The 22,962-nt window shown below is 40.8% G+C and overlaps 1 protein-coding gene across 3 annotated transcripts in view; it reads left to right on the plus strand.

Annotated features, from left to right (window-relative positions):
* Positions 1-22,962, plus strand: part of sema5ba (sema domain, seven thrombospondin repeats (type 1 and type 1-like), transmembrane domain (TM) and short cytoplasmic domain, (semaphorin) 5Ba) — a 159,819-nt gene that overhangs the window by 14,162 nt on the left and 122,695 nt on the right. For 2 of the 3 annotated variants that reach the window (XM_058622417.1, XM_058622419.1), the window contains exon 2: positions 12,342-12,406. The gene's annotated coding sequence lies outside the window, so the exon portion shown is untranslated. Of the gene's footprint in view, positions 1-7,586; positions 7,681-12,341; positions 12,407-22,962 lie in introns of those variants that run through there. The other variant, XM_058622418.1, reaches the window with a different exon arrangement.

Consider the following 22,962-nt stretch of genomic DNA (forward strand, 5'->3'; position numbering starts at 1 on the left):
TCTCACTTTACTAGCGCATTGTTGCTGCTGCTGCTGCTGCCTCCATCTGTCTTGACATGAAACTTATTTTCTTTCTTTTGGAGGTTCTCCTGTCCTAGATTGGTTGGCAGACCCTGAAACTGAGAAAGCCATGCCACTGAACAAAACACCTGTATTGTGTTGTTAACACACCAATATCCCCACTCTAACCTCATCAGTGTCCTCAAAAAATGCATCAACCCTTTATGTTTATTCAAATGATGCAGATTGAATTTCATTGTCCAGCACAATAATAGAGAGCAGTTAACAAGTGGCACAGTCAATACCATGAAATCATGATAAGGACATTTTCTTGTCCTGCACTGAATTAGAGGCTAGTGAGTCACTGAGCCGGTGTGGTTCCGTAACTTCTAAGCACTGCAGTTTTAGATTAGCATTAAAAACCATATTGTGACTCTGTGATGAGTCTGATGCAGCAGAGTGACCTCACTGCCATGAAATACTCTGAAATGAAACAACATGGCCCAGATCCAGCTTGTGTGGCCCTGCCTCTGCTGACAACAGCTGTTTGATACCGGGCACAGAGGATAGGACGAGTCCTCTGCGTTACTTTATATGTGTGCGTGTGTTTGTGTCTCTTGACAATCCCTGTGATCTAATGCGGTGGCTCTGGCCTCCAGGGACGCCCAGGACAGCTGGCTGGCACTGGGAAGTGATGAAGACTAAAAGACTGCTCCTCCAATGCCACTTCTGTGTTTTGTCTTCTCTCTGTCTCTTTATGTGCCAGAGTCAGAGGCACCACAGGTGGATCATTTCAAAGTCTACTGTAAACCCAAGGCTCAAAGAAAGAAAAATCTAAGATGTACAAACCTGACAAAACTGAAAAGGTGAAAAATTTGGCTCATGATAAAAAAAGAATAGTTTTGTATTCAAGGTGATGCACCACGGAGTGGATTGATGCAGCAAATGCTGTCTGGAGTTTATGGTTTTGATGGATGTATTGACTGTAATGCTTCAGTACCTTGCTTGAATGTTTTATGCTTTAACAAAAACTTATAGCTATATCAAATTCTTGCTGACTGAATAAACCACACTTTTGGTTTGCTGTCATCATTTATGTTGCCCAATAAATGATTCATTAACAGCACACTAATTGTGGTGCAGATATCCCAACACATCATTTCTGCCTCCTCACTTGTTTGTGACACCCTGTTCAAATGGCTTCTGTGAAATTCCCTCATCAGCCCCTTACTTATGGCTCACTATCACGTGAACATAAGTCAGTTTTAATGATATTACCTCTAATCACAGATTTGCATTTGTTGCCTTCTTGACCTGCAGGTTAACGTCCTTTATTGCGTGGGCAGAAGGCTGTGATCTGGTCTAAAATCATATTTTCTTACGTGATTTTGTGCAGATTTAGGTTTAGGTAAATAGCTTTTATTGCTATACCATCGTGTTAAGATGACATGTAAAGTTTGAGATTTTTAGCTTCTCGAGTTGTGTCCTGTGGGTACGGAAATGCACTTAAGAAATTTTAATGACACCCAGTACCCACCTCTGTCAGATCTGTAGCTATTTCTCTGGCATCTAATGGTTCTCCTGAGTGGGTGCATTTTAAATCGGGAGATATTCACGAATGTTATTATCTGCCAAGGTTCATACTTGTTGTTTCGCATGAGAGATATCTGTATATAATTTCCAGTGCTACATTATCACACTTGTTTTCATTATGGGCTGGTATTTTGGTCTCACCCTGTGACAGATAATGTTGAGCTCTGAGGTAATAAATAATCACGTTTATGTCTAGATTTATGTAGACTTTCCAAGGGCTTTAACATCTTTATCTGGGTTTATGCTCCTTTTGTCCTCAAGTGTCCAGAATTGTTTTTCAGCGTGGTCCTTGAAATGAAGCAGAAATTGAATAAAGGTCGGTCAGGTTTGAAGCAATACTGGAGCAGTCTCATTCAGAATCCCTGTGAGCTTTGATCTGCTGCTTGGAGAGAAACTGATAGGAGGTGGAAGCTTGAATCACTTCTGTGTTTTTTCTCACATTGCAAGTAAATATCTTTCTTCACATGCCTGATGACTTTCAAATTAATTATGCATCATGCACCAATTGCCTCATCTTCTCCAGCGGACAACTTGACTTTATTTAAGGTGTTGTTAGAAGTGAGCTAATTATATTGTGTTGGCTCAAACCTTGGAAATCAGTGGGAAGCTGACTTTCAGATCGTGGCTGCACACTGATATACTTGCACTTATACACATTCAGGCAGTGGAATGTGCTTTCTTCCATTTATCCACTTATCCTCACACCCATGATCTCTCTGCAGCTGATTCAACAGCCTCTTTCATTGGATAACTTATCATTTCTCGATATTCTACTAGTCAATTTTAATTGCTAAGTACTTTCATTTCAACGGTTGTTAGAAGACTGATGAATGAATGTGGCAGTAAACACTGTTTTACTTAATCAAATGTTGTCTCATTTCCTGCTGCCTTTTATGAAACTCTTTGCTGTCATCCCAGGAGAACAGATATGAGACAGGGGTTCTGGTCATCGGACACTTTCTTTTCTTTAGTTGTATCATTACACCACAGTGATGAATGAGTGTTTCAATTATGCACTTAAAAAGATGGATTGGGAGCTTGATTCCTACCTCTTGTATTTTAGCGTGTCTACTTCTGTCTCCTGCCCCTTGTCTTGTCACACCTTCCACATTTATCTTTTTTATCCTCTCCTATTTACTGTGTATTATCCTCATCGTCGGAAGCTGTTTTTTAATTCCTGACATCTCTCATTTTGTCGCTCTCTCGTGGCACTCTTTTCATCGTTCACTTGATGTCTCTCTTATAAATTTTTTGGCTTTTCACTGAGCCACTCTCTCAAAATTTTTTTTCGCCTCTTTCAGTTTCTGCTCCAGGTGGAATTTCCATTGATTAAAACCAGACGTGTCCTGCACTTCTGTATCCACCTAATCAAGCCCAGCTCAGGAAGATGAATCACCTGCAGCCCTTTTCTATCAGTCTACCCTCTCTCTCTCTCTCTCCCCTCATGAATCCCTCACTCTCCCGACTGTCTACTTCAAAATGAAAAGAGCCACAGAATGATTGTGTTAAGGTTTAGTTGACAATAAGGTGCTCAGCTTTTCTTCTTGTTAGGTTTAGTGTGTGTGTCAGGATATTTAAAGAGGCAACAGGCAACCTCATGCCCTTAGCTATTCTTTTTTATGGCCAGTGTCACCATAATGCAGCACACCGGTAAGGACTCATGTAGTTTTTCCTCGTAGCCAGTGTTGTGTTGTGTCATAGAATGCTCTCTTGCATGCATTGTCTGCAGTGGAATAAGGAGTAAGCAGTCAAAATTAATTTAAAAAAACATAGTGAAAGCAAGGCTCATAGGGGATCAATTGAAATAAGGATGGGGCTTTTTTGCACTATACAAAAAAGTAATCGACTACTAATTAATCTGTTTTTTTTTTTATTAGTTCTGTGATTTCATCTGAATGTCCACTGGTGTGTGAGGCTGAGCCATTTTGCAGGTTGGCAAACACCAATCAATATTTTTCACCATTTTCTGACATCCTGTCGACCAAACAACTAATCGATCAGTCCAGAAAATTACTGACAGATTAATGAATAATAGAAATATCGATAGTTGCAGCTCCAAATGAGTCAAAGGGGCGTTGAACATTATATTTTGGGTATTAAATATTCGCAGCATGTAGACTTGAAAGGTGGCTCTATAGCTCGTTCCTTTACAGAGCATGCCAGTTGTAGTGTGCTTGGATTCATGGCAAGATTACAATCGCAATGGTAAAACTGTCAGAAAATCCTCACAACTGTGGCATTCAACTCATTTTGCTTGTATGAGATCTTATGGGAGTCCTGAATATACCCAGCATCAATATTGCATATGGGATTTCCTAGATTCGGTTTTCCCCCTGGAATATATTTACTAATCTATGCTTAAAATTTTTAATTTATGGAACGTGTTGAACATAGTAACACATTCCAAACATAGTAATCACAAGTCAAGTGAATAATTAATGAACTAATGAATGCTGCTGGAGTAATTAGAGCAGTTTCTACAGAGGCTATAATACATTCTTTAAGGTGTGAGTCTGGATTGTCCTCATTCTCAGTCACTGACTGCTGTGAATCCACAGCTGCCACCCTCCACAAAGCAACAGGCTGCACAAATGTAGGAACCACCTTTCAAGCCCACAGGCTGTAACTATTTGATGCTGAAAACAAAAAAAGGAGCTTTTGTTCTACGTCTCTTTCTATGATTTGGTCAAATACTTAAGTTCAAATAGAAGGACACCTTAATGCTACAAACTAGATAGTGTGCTTTCAACTTCAGGGCAGTAGCTTGGGGAGGAAGCCTCGCTGCTGCGCTCACATTCAGGCTGCACAGAGCACTGACATCAAAATGATCCACCACCTTTGGGAAGAACTGGACAGTGAGCGAGGTCTTATCGCCCATATCACCCGAGCAATCAGTGATGAGGAGCAAATCCCTGCAGACACACTCTGAAACCTGCTGGAAAGTTTCAAACATTCATTTTCGTTTCATTAAAAAAATAAATAAAAATAAAATAAAAAATAAAGATTTATATTTGAATATATATGTACATGTATATATATATATATATATATACACATATATGTATGTATAAGCCATATTTATTTGTCAAGGCAACTGAATCAACATTTCTGTAACGACTGTACTCTTTTTGATAAAATCCTTCAGCCAGATGTTTTTGAGAGCTGTCTGGATGCTAGAATGTAGGTAGTTAAGGAATGACATGTTAAACTATCACATATGGTTGTAATGTCATGGCAAGGTTTTGCGAAGTCGATTGTTGGTAGATTTTAAAGTCCCTACAGCATTAAGGGTTAAAAGGTTAATGTGTGGCTGCTCCTTGACAGAGGTAATCCCATTTCTCCTTTCACTCTCCATATGGGGCGAGAGTTTGTTTCTCACACAGAAATTGTTTAAGCTACGCACGCTGAAAGCTGTGTTAGCTTAATGCACATAATGCATTAGGCTGATGGGAACATTTCACTCAATTTTCGACTCATAATTTACATAGTGGAGTGTAAAAAAACAGGCAGCTGAAAAGGCTTCGGATTGCCATCCATTCCCTCTCTTGATGCGACAGCGAGGAAACAGGCTTTAGTTTTTGAAGACTTTTGCAGGCAAGTTCTCCCCAAAGCTGTGAATTTCTCTGGATTTGCGTGGTGCTGCAATGTGCCCTTCCCCTCTAGTCCCTTCTTGTTTCCTCCTCCTCATCGCCCACTCTATTTCTTTCTTCCTCAGTCTGGGTTACCGTTACTGCTGCTCAGCTCAGCTCAGCTCACTTCTTCCCTTGATGGCATCTGACCAACAGGGAAAAGACAGAGCCTCATCCTTTGCTTCCCTCTCTATAGAAGCCAGTGCTTAATAAATTATTTTTTGCCCCAGTCCTTCAGGTCCTTACACCTCACACCCCACTGTCTCTTGGAGTAAATATGCAAGTGAACAGCAGGTGCAAACGGTCTTCTTCTCCTTTCAATGCCACATATACTGGTTGAAAATAATTTCTTTCTTCCTTTGTTTCCGAGTGCAACTGCTCTCCTCCCACAAAGTCTGGGGATTTAGTTTTTTTCTTATCACTGTGCATGTTTTAATGATGTAGCTACGGTTGGTGTTATTCTTTGTGGAGATCTGAGGTAGATAAAAAGTGAGAGGGAAACAGCGATCAAGTGTTTTGGATAATGAGGGATGTAGGGTTTGAATGTGCGCTGTTAAGGATATTCTTCAAATGCTACAATGAGGTCTCAGGATTACAGGCAGACAGTTTTAGGCGAAGACCTCATTCATGGTACGGCCTGAGAAGGAGAGGAGCGGCAAAAGACACATCTACTAACTATAAGACAACTCTTGTAGATGACATAATGTACCACATATGTCACATATCTCCCCAAATACTAGTCTGGAGTCACATGAGTGAAAGTGGTAGTCAAAGGAAAATATTGCCTCATTGTTTGGTTTTAAAAAAACTATTATATGAGAGGTTTAAGAAGAGATTTAACAAGGTATTTTGCTAACAGGAGAACTGATCCAAAATGGAAGTGGTTAAAGTAGTTAATAGTTGACTTTATTTTTCTTTTTAGAACAAAATGAGTTTTGTCACACACTGCATATTTGCAGTGGTTAAGTGGCCTGCATGTTTTAAACATCGCAATGTGCTACTAATAAAAATAATGAGGACACAAGTTTTAATAAGAGACTGGCTCAGTCAAAGATCTTTAAAAAAATCGGGCTGTTTAACCAGTGAATCCAAAATGGAAATGGATATTTGAACTCAGTGTTCCTGATCCAGTGTGTCTATTGTGGCTGTGTGTCTGTATTGTCCATGGTTAAAAAAGAAAAGACATGAAAAGGAAGGATTAATTTTCCAGCGGAAAGTGTGTGAGGATTAGACCCTTTTTAACATTCTGAAGGCTCCTGTCTCACTGTTCTACTTTGTTTTTCATTCTTCTATAGTTCTGGCCAAGCCTGACATTACCATTATGTAAATGTGCGTTAAAGAATATGCCGTTTGAATGTAAAGCACATTACAGATGTGAATGCAGTCACTCATTTAAACCACACTCAAGAGTCACATCATGCTTCCTATTTCGGCTAATTAGGGTGAAAGCACACAGAGGCACAGTAAATAAAACATTATTGCAATGCACTATAAAAACATCAGTGGTTGTAGTGTTTGAAATAAATGCGGATCACATGTTTCTTCATGTTTGTGTCTAAAACTGGAAAATGGATTCAGGTTCCATTTTGCTGGCTTGGCAAGACTGGCACGGCAATTTGGCTGCTGCCCCGTTTGGATGCGTGGATCAATATTCTGCTTGATAAGTAGAATGTTGATGTGACGCCTAGGTCGTTGCTGCTGGCTGCATGCAGACAGTTTTGTCTCTCTCTCCTGTGCTCTTCATTTTCTGTCCCGCAGAAACACTGAGGTAGCGGCACATCGAAATCACTCGAGTCTGTAAAACGCTCCACGGCACAAAAACATTCAGCTGCGTCACTTTACTCCTGTAAAGACTAATCCGCAGACCAAGGAACACTGTAAAACAACAGCATGTCATCAGGACAAATAGGGCAAGCAATGCCTGAGCGGTTTAATCTGCAGACAGACAAAAACAACGATAGGCTGAAATTAAAGCAACGTCTCTTTCTTTGTCTCAGAACAGCCATTTCTGCAAAGAATCTGAAACGTTGTGTTTTCATTCATCTTGTATTTTCACTGCCCTCATCGGTCAGACATCACATCTATCATGTCTGTCATGTCTGTCAGGGGCGTTGTTGTGTCCTGTTGACAATTGATGGGGTTTGTCAGGCAGAAGGGGGACCAGCATTCTTTGGATGTTTGCACTTTGTTGATAAGTGAGCCTAAATTCACACACGACTGTGTTTTCATTTGAAAACTGTGTTTCCAGATAAAGGTAATCTGTGTCCAGATGGGGGTTTCAGCGCCATATCAGAAGTCAACGCTTAAAAACGTACTGAAGATACCCTTCAAGTATAAGCTGACTCTCTCCTCTATCAGTGTTTGCTTACTTTCAGGAAATACCACTAACCAAAAACAACAATGGTGACAAAAGGATAAGGATTTCTGTTACTAGACAGATGAGGAGGTGAAACTCACAGTAAGTGTTAATCGAAACTAAGCTGTTTGTTCTATGGCTGATAATTGAGTTGTAGCCAATAAGAACCAAGCAGCCAGAAAGTTATGGGAGTAACTGCATCATCATTTCCAAAAATCTCCATTTCTGCTTGTGTAGACTAAAACACAGCCCCAGATATTTCATAGAGAAAAATGGAGCCGGCAGCATTTTCAAACTTCTCCGACTTCTGAGCCATAATTTGCTGGGGAAATGTGGATGGCAGGCTTATCTATAGCATAATTAATAATGTAATACAGCGGTAGCCTGAGTGTGTTCATCAAATTTCAATATCAGCGCTTGGTCTTCTGAGATCACTTCAGACAGTGCACGCATTGTAATACATACAACATATTATAGTTCTTGTTTTAAATGACTTTATCACGGCCTCCATCAGTGGTTGCAGTAATGATGTGAGAATATCATCTACAAAAAACAAAACTACCTTTTTAATTCTGATTATCCCCATTACCTTCACACAAAGACATTGCAAATTCATCTTTACTTTTCAGTATTTTACCCAGCCTTGTTAGAGCCTGGTGTGTATGAGGCGCTGCCACCAGTGCATTCAAACAGCATAGTTGCCTCGCCATGATTTTTCTAAGTCAGTTGGTCAGCTGTGCAGCTTGTAAAGTTAAAGTATTAGCAGCCCCGGGGTTTTTTAATGGAGCTAACAGTAATTACGGCCCAGACCCACTTGAGCTTAGTGAGCTCAAGTCTGTAGAAACACATAACACAAGGGCTGAAATTGGTTTCCATGAAAATGTAGTACAGGAGCACGCTTGTTTATATAATCCTCAGAGTGTATGTATGGAGGTGTGGAGGTGTGGGCGCATGGACACAAACAACCCTGCTCACATGTACATTAGCGATGCTTCTATTCCCTCTATGGTCTTTAAGCTCAGTCCTTGTTTACATCTTAACTCTAACCCTTTAATTCATCTGTCACCACTCTCGTAATCACAAAAGTGACCTCTCCGCTAACCCAAAGAGATGAGAACAGGGAGTATGGGGTCAGAGGTCGTGCCGTGTATAAACAGGTGTCAAGTGCTATGATGGAAAGCCAAGGACATATGAGACCGGGCTGAAAACCCGGCAACCACCACTGTAGACGAGAGGGGAACAGAGCTGAATAACAAGGTTAATGGATGACTCTGCCGTGGTTTCATGTGGCGCAAGTTAAGCTGCCTCGACGTCTGTAAGAGTCCACCTTTTGCCAAGCAGCATGCATGTGTGTGTGTGTATGTACAGTGTGTGTTTGTGTGTGCTCTTGTGTTGCCTCCCTTGTGACTACATGACCACTTGTGTGTCTGGAACAGCATGAGGCCTCTTGATTGTGTCAAATCTCAAACTCACCCTCTTCTCTTTTGCTCTTTTGCTGACTTTTAGGTTGATAAGTCACATCCAGCTCCAGAGCCTTACAGAGATAAACCTTTATTTGTAATTACATCCTGGACATTTATGGATTCGCAAGATGTGTGCTTTGTTTTTTTACTGAAATATTAGCTTTTTTGTCTTTGAATTTGTGTTTCAGTTGTGACTTTGGATATTTACGATGTGTTTGAGCTTCGTTTTTTAGTATTTTGCGGACTCCAGACTAGTATTTCACTTTTTGGATTCTTCACTGTTTGTCACCTCTTGCTTTACTTCCTTTCTTTGTTTGGTTTCCCTTCATTGTGATTGTGTGCCCCACCTTGAATTCACTTGTGTTCATTTAACATTTATTCTCAGTGCTTCCCGCAGCCTCTTGATCACCTGCTCAGTGAATCTGTTTTTTTTTCCCCCCTTTGTCAGTTTTGCCCTTGTTAGTATTCCCAGTGTTTACACAGTTCCTGCTTTGAGTTTTTGAGTCAGGACTTTTATTTTGAGATATTTCTGGAGTGCCATTGTCATGTGTCATTGTTTCTGTCATGTTTTCATCCATGTTTCTATTGTGCTGCAAACCTTGTCTGCTGCGTTTGGCTTTGTGTCACACAGTTTGTTTAGCTATAGCATGCTGCCGCTGTCTGACATGAACTGAAAAGCTGCAGGCTGTTCATAATTAGACTGGCCGACTGTTGTTGTTGGCGTGTACTCCTGTGTATTTGAGAGGCTCCATGCGTTGAGCCATAAACTCCAGTTGTTTTGTAACTTGCCTCTTCACCTACATCCTGCTAGGGCTGCATTTAACTCTCTGATTGAGTTACCAGTAACTGCGGCCTAATTAGGGGAATTTGATTTTCACCGCTGGATCCGATGGCGACTGTTGATAACAACCTCTCACGGACAGAAATCAGGGAAACACACTGCGGCAAGCTGCAAAAGTTTCAGCTGAGCAACAGAAAGTTCCAGATTGGAGCATGTGATCATGCGGCGGCCTTGTCGGGAGGAATGATGGTTATAGAGCGTCTCCACTTCACGACACACAACAAAACATATCTCAGTAGAAGCTGATTGGTTGCTTTTTCTTAGACTTAAATAATAACTGAGAGGGTTGTAATGGAATTTGGTGCTGGCACTCACTCATCGTTCCCAGGTAATGCATTCTAATGGCTTTAGTGATCCTTTAGTCTCAGTCTGCTGCAGGGACAGGTGCATGGTACAAAAGGTTGAGCTTTCTTAATTAATGTGCAATACACTAACCCTCTCTATAAAAGCCTGCTGAGCTTGCACCATGTTGAATAGTTATTACAAGGGTGGAATTTCTATGTAGTAAGAAAGAAGCACTTTTATATGTGTTATACAGCCAGGCCTAAACTACTTCCCTGATAACCTTCCCTTAAAATAACACTTAAGCACTGCACCATTGACTTTAGATCAGGTTTCTATTGGCCAATGATGTAATCACTGTTCACTTCAAGATGCAACATGCACACAGTGCGGTTAACCACATCTAATTTGAAGACAGACACACCAATGAGCGACCGGATGGGTAAAAGTGCCCGCTGGCCAGGAAGTTAAATTGAGTTGTGTAGTGCTAAGTGCACTGCTTTGCTCCACGTGTCAGATAAACAGGCTCTTTTTTTGTTTTTTTTTAACTGTTATTCTTGTTGATGTTGATGTCATGCATTAGCGGTGTTGATTTTAGGCGCAATTGTTAATTTGCCCAAATCTATCAACAGCAAATGAAATACTTTATACTACCACACACTGTGTCACTATTTTTCTTGCACCATTAGAACTCTGATTTGCTTGTCTTTCTGTTTTTTTTCCTTCTTTCCAAGATTTTGAAACAATAATCAGCGGGCACAACAGCAGAACTATTTGATTTAGCAGACACAATCTGAGTTGTGGGCACTTATTCAGAAATGTGAGACGTGTGTTTGTTGTGTTAGTCAAACCACGTCAGCAGGTTGTTTTGCATCAGGCTGAATGTCACATTCCTGTCAGTTGTCTGGTCAACAAAGTTTTACTGAGTCTGAGCAGGTTTGACTCGTCCCAGACTTTCGCTGGCTGAGGAGATCGAGGTTTAGGTGTGTGTGCGTGTGTGCATCTGTACGTGTGTGAGTACAACTATATGCCACAGACAAAGTAGTTTATGAGAATTCTTTCTCCTCACTCGTTGCAGTGAAAGCCTGCATGATCTCCCAATGACATTGGAGATTATGGGGAGTTTAGTTTTTTTTTTTATTAGAGTAGAAACTTCCCACTGCTCAGTCCTAAAGTCTAATCTTAGCTCCATAGAACATCCTTTTCATTGCATTGTTCTACCTGTAGTTGTGGCAGTGTCTCAGTACTGACCTGGAGAATCAGGTAGATGGAATACAAAATAGATTTCTCAGTAATTTCATAACCATTACTTCACATCAATGAAGCCCACATGTCAGCTTTTCAGTTATTATTAGCTGATTTAAAATCTGTCTGACAAAAGAATCTTAAATGTTCGTGGACCCTAGTGTCAGATAAGTTTGTTGTAGAACTAATCAGCATTAATCAAAAGTGTGTCAATGCAGCAACTGATTATACTGTATATCTAAGAAGTGGTCGGTCTTACTGGAGCGACCAGATGTCAATAATCAATCCCTCTTTTATTTCCTTGTTGTTGTTTTGTATGGAAGCGAAGAAAACAGCAGCCACGTCACAGCAGTTGACGCCACAAGAAGAGTGATGGCAAGTCTAAGCTGCTCTTTCTGGTTGCCGTGGAAACCAGCTAGGGCTATTTGTTCCAATTTGCTCAGTGGCGTTGAGATCAAAAACCTTGGAACCCGAAGTGGTCCCTGCATATTAGCATATGTGTTTGATTCAGTGCAATTAGGCGTCCGTTCACCTCATTACATCCACTGTATACTGTTAATTTACAGTTAATTAGCACTGGAACATATTTGGCCTCTGTTTTCTGTGTCCTTTTATGTTATTTTAAAGTTTAATGTGCTTGAACTGCTGTGATCTGTTCTTGTTACTTCACTTGATGTAAAGGAATCTCGCAGGTGCCTCTTTTCCACCACTTCCACCCCCCGCCCCCCCCCCAAGAAAATCCCCCAACCCCATGAAGTCTCAGTTTAAATGCCATTCCTGCTCCGCCTTCTCCGCTCCATTGAAAAGTTGGCGGTTTGTTTACGAGAGCGCCAGCTCTTCTTTGTGGCTCTGCACACTGCTTATGAGAAGTAGGCAAGCAGCTACTGAAGCACTCACCCTTCCCCCTCCTCTTTTTCTCTCCCTCCTTCCAGAATTGGTTTGAAAAGGACAGACGGCCTTCTTAGCCCCGTCCCCACAACCCAGTGATGCTTAGCTGGTGAGTACTTTCATCATTTTTCACTCCAAACGTGTCTTGTTTATTAGTTTCTGCATCTTTGACTGCATTTCCAGCTTTCATTTCTTCCAACACTCAGTACTTTTTTTATTTTTGATGTGTGTGTGCTCAATTTTGCTGGCAATCACAACTTCTCTCTGCTCTTGTGTATCACTCTGATTATGGATTATCCAGTTTTTTCCCCTCATTCTTCAGATCTCTAAATGTCCCTCTTACCCCACACCTACACCCCCCAGGAAAAACATTTCTGCACTCTGCGGCCTCAGTAGTAAAAGCAAGGCAGCCTTTTTTTTTTCTCGGTTAAAGCCCTTTATTCTGACTAAGTGAAGTGATTTGAAAGCGGCGGTGAGAGTATGGCAAAGGAGGCAGAGGAGAAGAGGAAAGGCAGGGGAGGTAGGGGGTAACGGGTGGAGGGACTTCATAGAGGCTGTTAATGGATGAGTTTTACCTTTCCACCCCTCCTCTCTCTCTGTGAATGTGAATCAGTGAATCACTCCATTGCAGACAACCTTGAGCCTGAAAGCTAATTTATAAATCTGCGTTGAATCAGTGCAGGGACGGTATAGCAGCTTGTACAACACCATGGTGTTCCCAACAACAAAGCTATAACATAACCTGATGAGCACCTCCACCATTGTAATGTGCCTCTTCAATGTCTCAGTGATAGGACAAACACACGATCTGCATCATTATAAATAGTCATTTCTAATGAATAATACTAGGACATGGAGCAAACATATTGTCTATGAAGTCATTTAAATAACATGCATATCTCACCCAAGATTAAATGTTATAAAAACTTTTACTCTATCTGCTGAGCAGCAAGTACCATCTGCCATCAGTTAGTTTATTTATAGTAACATTGGGACCAACTTTCAGGATTTAGCTACAGATTATGGCCATCAATGAATTCTCAGTCTGAAACTATGCTCAAACTGATCCCAAACATTCAACTCATCAAATGAAACCTATGCCGCCAAAAAGAAAAAAGCACTCTGGAGGAGCACAGGCCAATTTATTACACAAAGCACAGACCACTTTGTTTCAATCTCACCTGCTTCTCACCCTCTGTGTTTAATATCCCTGAAGGCCAGACCTGGCATTTGCCTATGTTTTGTTGTTGCTCAGCACTTGTCTCCTTCCACTTACTCTGCTCTATTCAATTTGCGGTATAAATGTCTTTCCCGAGTATGTGTCATTGGAGCAGAGCAGTGGTGATCCTGTTCCCGCTCTGGCTGCTTTGGAGAAGCTTCTTTGTGTTTGCCTTGGGTCTTTGCTCTGGGAGGTGATCAGGGGCTCCAGTCGTGGTTGGCATGTTGTCACCTCCAGCCCTGCTGCTGTTTGCTGATATTTAGTTTATGATGACAATGAGCCGGAAGAAAACAAGCTCCTTTCAGGTCAACGAGAGAGAAGGGGTGGACCGAGAGGGAGAAAGAGACCTAGAAATAAAGGGAGGGGGGGGGGGGGGGGGGGGGGGGGACATGGGACTCATCCCTGGTTCGGAGTCTTTTTAAAGGTTTCTGTTTGTGGCCCCTAGGGCCGATTTAAGGGAGCGTCATTATCCTTGGCAAATTACCACGCTGCCTTTGTGGTCCAGCCATGGTGCATTAGGGTGCTTTAAAACGTGGCAGAGCCGTGCCCATTCAGCTCACAAAGAGAGGGGCTGCTGGCAGATCCTTGGCCGGTTTCACAGAGGAGGCATTCACACCACACAGGGGGGATGGTGACGGTGATGAAGAGGGTCCCCCGAGATGAGTAAAAAATCACTCCGGCCAAGGCCGATATGACATCATCTTAGGCCACATGCCAACCCGTTGATGTCATCACCTGGTTTTATCTGGAGTATGATCTGCCTTGAAAATCCGGGGTCTAATGAGGAGGCTTGTGAGCATTAACATGCACGGTCTGTAAGACCTCAGTGCATTCATCCGTATCCCATATCAGATTTTAATATCACCATTAATTGCCAATCAGTCATGTATCAACAAATGATCAGTTCACATTATTTCTTCCATGTTTCGAGCTGAAACAATCTGCAGCAGCTCTCGTGCTTTATCTCGTCTTATTCAGTTGGAAATCTCTGGTGAGTCACCTGGCATGCCATACTGTATGTAGCAGGGGGCGACGACATGGATATCTGACAGGGAGGAGAAGGGTTGACTTGCTAGGTTGATGTTAATTTGCACGGTTTTACCTTGTTTCACCAGCACACGGTCCAATGTGTCACAGAAAAGCTAATTGGAGAGGCTCATGGGAGGAGCTAAATGAAAGAAGCAAATGGAATCTAACAGAAAAAAGGGAACGCGGCCTGCAAATGCAGATGTCGAAGGAAATTGCTCTTTTTAATACCTCATTAAAACCTGTATTTTTTATTTCACTTTCACAGTTTTAAATTGATCCTAAACACTGCATTTTCTGAAAGATATTTAAAAATCTGTTCCTATTATTATACATCCCATTTTTTAGTTTAACTGTTAAGTGGTTCGCTTTTATTGCCATTATAAAATCAAATGGATTAGATTTTAATTTAGTCTTGCTATGTATGGGTTAGTAAATAAAATGTAGAAATGCCAATTTAGTTTAGTTTTAATAAAATGCATGCTTACTATTACTATTTTCATGACACTTCTGGTTCTGTTATATAAGATTTCTTGTTTCTGTTATATAATGTGCTTTACAACAGGACTTTTTTTGTGACACCTATTAAAAGAGAGTATTAGACGGATAATTGTGTTTATCTGGCTGTGTCAAAACGTGACGCACAATGGTCTTTGTTTTAAGCTTTAGAGTAATAAGCAGGTGCACAGTCCAGGGACGCAAACAAGAACTGGAGGCATATTGTTTGACCTGGTCAGTGCTTCAGTGTGTCTGTGGTTACTTGAGATGACCAGGTGAACCCTGCTGCATTTCATCCTGCTCTCAAAGGGAAAAGCAGACACTTTGAGTCTGTTTGAAAGATTTCAGCTGTTGCAAACTGCTTGCAACATGTAATGTCTCCTCTGTGGACGACTTCACGCAAGCTCGGATTTTGACACAATACGGTGTGATCAGAGTGCGTCCTCCGGGCCTGAAATGTCCAAGACACTCATAAATTCAGTTCGGTGCACTCTGAACTGTGATGTGAGTCTCTTCGCAGAAAAGAAAACTTAATAAGGAGACTGCTGACGTGACTGTGAAATTCTTTGGGCTGTGAAATGTTCTGTTCTTGGTGACTTACCTTTATTTATCATCTAATCAACTGGAAGCTTTACATTGCTGATAGATGTCTCCATTTTATTTCCTTTCCTCGATGGGTGGGAGATTTCATTACTTTCCAACATTGTTTCCTACGTTTTATGAAGTCAATCCCTCTGCTGAAGTAGATGAAGGAAGGGAGACGGCTTTTGTCCAGGGGCTGTGGTGGAAACCCTGAGCCCGTAAATCCTGTGCTGATCTTTGGCTCATTAAGCTGTGAGCTCTGAGTCCTTTGGTTCTTTATCACCAGGCCTGGATCCCAGGCCATAATGGAGGCTAACTGGCTAATGATTAGCTGTCTTCCACAGCTACTCCAGGCCTGGCTGCTGCTGGGAATGCCTGTCTGAATGGGACAAGGCTATGAAAACACATAAATCAGACACTTTCTCTTTTTATCAGTCTGACTTACTGTCCTCTGTTTTCTACAGAACTCACTGTGGAGCATGATGGTGTAAAGTGGTGTTGATTTAAACTATTTGCAGCACTTCATCAGGGATGTCACCTCCTCCCTTTGCTCTCAAACCAGCCTGTCTTTGTGACATTGATGCAAGATGTTGGATACATTCCTCTGGGAGTGTGGTCCATGTTCACATGCATCTCAATGATTTTATGCATTTTACTGCTGCCACATTAGCTGATTAGATCATTCACAAATAAGAGGGTGTGTAAGTACTCCTAATAAAACACGTTTAAGCCTCTTGTGGCCCTAAAGAGTGCTGCTGTGCTGTTGATGTTCAAGAAGAAATAGCTGGTGCAGCAGTTAACACACGTGTGCTTGTGAATTAGACAAGCAACATTTGGCCTCTCTTTGTGCTGCTGCTGCTGCTGCTGCTGAACAGATTGCCTTCTGCAAACAGTCTTTAGCGCTAAAAAGCTGCGAGATGGATGATTGGCTTCAGTGAAAATTAAGATTTAGAAGCAGACAATGAAGACTTTTCGTATTTTCCTTACATTTCTACAAACCTCTACATAGTCAACACCTGACCACAAGCACAATAGACTTATTAGAAACAGAAAAAGATGACTCCGCTTGCAAACAATGACACAATTCTGCTTATGCAAGTAATAAAGTAAGGTAAAAGACAAAATATAACTCTGGGTACATCATGAGTACCTACATGTCTTTCCTTTAAGCAAAAATCCTCAATTATTTAGGTCGTTCTGGAGCTAATCAGGCATGTCACTATGATATATGTCGATGACCAGCTATAAAGAGACAGATTGTGAGAAGCCAAAGTGTTGAGGGTGTAAGGACAGACACAGATTATAATGTTCTTACATAGAGATTTAAGAAATGTAAATGAAACCATCCATCCATTTTCTACTGCTTTATCCTCCACATGAGGGTCGCAGGGGGCGCTGTGCCAATCTCAGCTGACGTAGGGCGATAGGCAGGGTACACCCTGGACAGTTTGCCAGTCCATCGCAGGACCACATAGAGACAAACAACCATCCACTCTCACACTCACACCTATGGTCAATTTAGAGTGTGCAATTGACCTAATCCCAAACCAGAGAACGTGGAGAACCAACTTGACTTATTTGATCCCGTTCTGTTCTGTGCCGCAGAGAACTGTGTACAAGTTCTGCTGACACACATGCCAGCAGGTCAGTAAAATGAGGATCTGTGTCTGTATGGTGTCCTATGCACACACATCTGGTCATTCAATTCCATTCTATATTGTCCCACCTGGAGAATGTGCTGTGGTCACGTTTGGTCAGCTCGGTCGCAAACGTTTTAGCTGCATATGTGCGTACCATTGCAGACGTGCGTCCTCGGATGACCAGAGCTGACCTCAGTCGACTTGCACATGGTAAAAGTATGAATCGACCATATCTTTACCTCATAGGGAACTATTTTGTGTTGACACACTTTGTAGAAAAAAAGATACCAATACTTCTCATTTTCACAGTCCAAGAAACTTTCTTCAGAAGCAAAAATCTGTCCAGGAGTTATATAGCTGTTGTACCCTCAGCTTGTGGTTATATATGGGGGTCTGTAAACCCCTAACGCACAAGTGTAAATCCAGCTTTAATGTGTTAAAATCTCTTAAATCCTATTGGAAACCCTTGATTTATTTTGGGCTGCACTAACGTGACCTGAATTGTTCCTCAAAGCAGAAGGTAACTTTTCTCCTCTGTCAATGATTTCATGTCTTTGACTCTCCACAGCTGCTCAGCTGCAGGTTCCCAGCTGTAAACTTGCTGTTTTGCTGCTTAATCATTCAGTGCGGATTAGTGGCAATGTGTGTTTTCTAATTATAGACCTGGACAGTGCACTCTCCTCCTCTGTGGGGTCAAATCTAACCCACCAGTCCTTTCGGTCAGCGGCTTACTCACACCCATACTTTATGTAAATGGTCTGTATTCATATAGTGCTTCTTAGTCTTGATGACCACTCAAAGCTGCCGGGAATCAAACCCACAACCTGAAAGATAACCCACTCTACCACTGATCTGCCGTCGCCCCTGTGTTATAAAGTTGTTTATGTTTTTATTATTTTCCTCTCTTTATCGCTGCTTGCCTTTTTTTCTTCTCCTTTTTTTGTTTGTCTGGATTTTGTTATCCACCTTGTTGAGCTCACAACAAAGGGTTTTCATTTGAATAAAATAAAACTCATTGAGGTAGCTGTCAAAATAAATCACCTCCTGTATCAGGGAGAAGACGAGGGAAAGCATGAAAGAAAAGGGACATCAATTCTTTTTTTTTCTTATACACAATCAATCAGTTCCCTTTCACATCTCTTTACATCTTTTCATTCTTGGAGAACAATAGGTTTGATTAACCCCTCTGGGAAACCTCATTAGCCATTTCCATTACAAAGGTGTTGGTAAGACACTTGGATTTGAAATGCCCAAGAAAAAAAAAAGATCTAAGGAATATATTGATGCTTGAAAATGATAAGAGAAAAATCATGGCTGCCAGTCTCAGCTCGAGCATTGGGACCAATGTGGTGTTTCTGTTCATTGTCTCCGCTTTATGGCCAGTCCAGATGCAGAGGTTTGAGATCAGTGTTCTTTCTGTTGTCTCCTCTGCTGCCCACTGACATTAAAATGTTTTATTACACCTTTGTCTTCCTTCAGTTCACAGCTGCAACAGTAGAGTTTGAAATATACAGCATGTTTATGATTTTCTTTTTATTACCAGCTCATTTCTTTTCTTTTTTGTGTGTGTGCAAATCAAGGAAATTTCCTCCAAGTGTCACACTGGAAAACTTTGAATCCATTTTTAACCAAAGCCCCATATTAAACAGGATTCTAGATAGATATAGTTTCTCCTTCCTGTCACTTTTGTTATGGCTGTGATGTGGAACCAAATTGGGACAATAAATAGATGAAAAAACGCAAATCTACCAATTTTCACAATTAAATGTACCGTTCTGTTCAAGTTATCAAAACTGACATTTTGGGAAAAACATGCTGCGGTGAAAGCCTGGAAGAGCATCACAGCAGAAGAATTCAAAAGTTCGGTGACATCAATGGGTCACTGGCTTGATGCAGATGAAATAAAAGGATTTGCAACTAAAATATTTTATTTCCCCACTGCGGGACAAATAAAGGACTATCTTATCTTATCTTTTTAAGTCTATCTGTTCCAATACTCTTGCTCACCTAAAAATGTTGCGTTCCATTAAAAATAATGCTATCTTCTAAATTGTGTATAATATCCAGGATGTAAATACCTGGAAATAAAAGCTGAAATGTTGACCTCTTGTCACATATTCATTGTTTGATGTCAAACCCAAATGTGTTCAGGTTACAGCAAAAAAAAACAGGAATTTTTTTTGGTTTTACCACACAATCACAAGTCCAGCTTTAGTGATAAACTTGCTATAATCAAGCAGTGTGAATGTTCAGATTAGTGAAATCTGTCAGGATAATTTTAATTAATTTCTGGGATTTGGTGCATACTGTGTTGCTTCATTTTACAGCAACCAGGGAAGCATTTAGATACACAGCACTTGAGTCCAAAACAAATTCTCCTATACAGGGACAATAAAGACTATTATATTGTGTTGTATCATATATCGTAATTTGTCAAGAAATACTGACCCAGGTTAAGCAATAAAGCCAATGAAAGAAGGTCGAGCCATGACCACTTTTAACATATAACAAGCAAGAAAAGGATGAGGTCTACTTGATCTCATGACATGCACATTTCAATACTTTCCATATGAATTTATATATTTTTATTGGACAGATGCATTTTATTGGATGAGATAGAGATCTTGTGGAACCAAAGTGTTTTTTTTTTGTATTTGTATCCATCTGTGTCTGGTTTCCCTGGGCAGAGGACTCTCCTCCTATCTATCTTAAACTGGGCAAAAGGTAAATCCATACGTTTTCAGCCATCCATCTCATGGCATATTACAGGCATAGCATGGCACCCAGAGGAAACTCATAGACACACTAAATGAACATTTAAAGTCCATAAAAGCTCTAGCCAAGCAACATATATTTATTCACCATACAGAGAAACAATTCTTGTTGTTCTCGCTTCAGAACTTTGACTAAATCCAAGGCCGCCGTCTTCATGGAAGAAAATCGGACCACTCCTTTTTAGGCTAATGCTGTTTGTTGATTTAGGGGGTAAATAAAATTAAGTTTGGCCCCTATGTCCATATGGGAGGAAAGTTACAAAGAGTAAAGAGATATGGGACACACCAGTATAAGGAACCAATTGGAATACCAAGTTTTGCTATGGCTTTGGTGAACTGTCAAACACTTGCTAGTAATCCTTGATTCCTAGCACACACTGTTGTACAAGGCGAGGCACACAAAACAATTACTTTTCTTGAAACAGAATAAAATACAGAGTTAAACATGTTGTTTCAGCCCTACTTTGTATGCACCCTCACGCAAACCTTATGGACATCTGGGTTTGATTTCAGCCACTCACTCCGTTATATTATTTTTAACAAGGTACATTCACTTCGACATCAAAATGGGATTACATGTTATCCTTGCTCTTGTAGAGGATGACCTCTTTTTGATAGCATTAGATTTCTTTACTGAATTAATTACGCTTAGGTTTGCGGATGAGGAGATTTTGTGTGTGTGTGTGTGTGTGTGTGTGTGTGTGTTTTAGTCTCTTTTGTCCTTTGTGTCTCAGCCAGCATTAGGAAGCAGGACTGACAGAGAACTTGTTATTAGTAATGTTCTCAGTGAATACTGAAATGTTGAATAATTAAAATGAGAAATAGATTATTTGTAATGATTAGACTCGTAATTAGATCTATTGAAATGTTTCTGTCTGTACAAGAGAGTAATGGTTGTTGCTCAAAGATGTCTTACTTTACTGTGAGCCTAATTTACAGCTCAGCTTGATCAAACTGCTCATTTACTGAACTAATGAGAAAATGAAGAAAACTGAAAGAATCCTTTCAGTGTTGCATTTCATCAAGAGAAGAAGCTGCAGCTCTTATTCTGCTGCCAGCGATTATATCACAATCACAACGCAATGCAGCCCATTCAGGCACTCCGTGCGGGTGACGGCGGTTGTAAACAAGTGTGTCTGCTCTGTTGTGGTGGTAAATAATGCCACCAGTGATCACACTGGTTTCATTCTCCTCACCAAATTTGCTGGCATAACGCCTGGGTCACGCATCGAGACAACTGTAACGAGAAATTGTGTTGTGAGACCACATAGCAATTAAAAGGGAACACAAGATGTTTGTTTTTTTTTAATTGCAAGATGTTCCTTTTGCTTTCTGGACTTGAAGCAGTGTTCGAATACCTGGTTAAAGTGAGGAGCTAATGGAGGTTTTTCTGAAAAGCATACACTACTGCCTTTTTTCTATCCAGTTTCCATTCAATGCTTTAAAGATCTAATAACACCATTTCTGCATGAAAGGGACTGAGATCGATCAGTCTAGGGTTATATGTGTTGTTGGGTAATGTACTTAAATTAACTCAAAAGTTTCCAACACTTTTAATCCATAGAAATCAGTATTTCTATTCAAGGTAGTGTACTTTGAGTCTCCTTTTAATGACAAAATTCACTTAACCTGTCTGTATAACTTGCGGGGCAAACACTCCATGAAACATCACAGCGAGCGAAGAAATATTGGGTTTTACTTTCCCATTTTATTCTGTGTATTTTATCACTAATGGATCATACTTCTTTGCTGCCGCCAAAGCTCTCAAGCTAACAAAGCGCATGATCCCACGCTGCGTCGAGACATCATCAAATTATCTTTAGTTGTTGTTTTGATTGAGAGACTCCTAGCGGCAGAAATGACACACTGTGCATTTAAAGGAACACTCTCCATGATCGGCAAACTTCCGATGATCTCCCGGAGGTTGTTGCCTCATTCAGAGGGCTCCCTCTTCCACGGAGTTTAGATTCTTCAAATAAACACAAAAGGTAGAGTTTTCCTCTAAGTTCAAAACCTCTGACAGTTCAAAAGCATTGTGCTCCGATGACAGTTTAAAGTGCTCCTGCTATCTCAAATCCCTTTCCTCCGCACTTCCTCCTTCTCCTTTGCTGTCAGTCTTTGTAAGAACAGTGCAGTCTGACAGCAGCAAGCTGAACCGAACAGTGTGAAGTTTGTGAAATGGAAATGGCTTTGTAGTTTCCTTCTAAACACCTGAGCACATTATTTCTACCTCTCTGTGAATGTGTGTGAGTGTGTGAGTGAGTGAGAAAAATTGTTCTGATGCAACAACAACATGTGTCCACCAAGATCGATTGAGCCGGTCTGTGTTTGTCTGCAAAATTCATTCCCCCAATAACTTGTGCACAGATTGTGCTTTTCCTGCTCTGTATGTAAATGATCCACAAACATCATTTGCAGGGTTCAAATGGACACGTGGCAGAATTTCCCTCCCTAAGACAGACAGACAGACAGACAGACAGCACAGGGCAGGACGAGCACAACAGAATAATGCAGCATTTGTTTTTTACCCATAATGTCCTGAGTAGCAGAAGCAACAATCTTGAGATTTAACAGAGAAACTGAGGGAACAAAATTCACAAGGGGAGTTATTTTCATGCAGGGATTACGAGTTTATTGAACTATCTGATGACATGACCGTCACATCTCAAGTCAGCTGAACACGTTCGGTAGATTTTTGACTCATTTCATCATCTTGAAAACACTGTGAAGCAATATATCTGCAAGAAAGGTTCATATAACTCCAGGAAATTACTCTTGGCAACTTGATTCTGACACAAAATGGTGGATTATTGTACTTAGGATAAATAACACGTCATGACCACTCAGATTTACTCAGTATGTTGGTTATGCTCAGTGTATTGACACGCAGTAAAAGAAGGGGGAAAGATATTATAAAATCATTTCT

This window comes from Solea solea, chromosome 2 (genome assembly GCF_958295425.1).
Source record: "Solea solea chromosome 2, fSolSol10.1, whole genome shotgun sequence".
In the NCBI taxonomy this organism is placed as follows: domain Eukaryota; kingdom Metazoa; phylum Chordata; class Actinopteri; order Pleuronectiformes; family Soleidae; genus Solea; species Solea solea.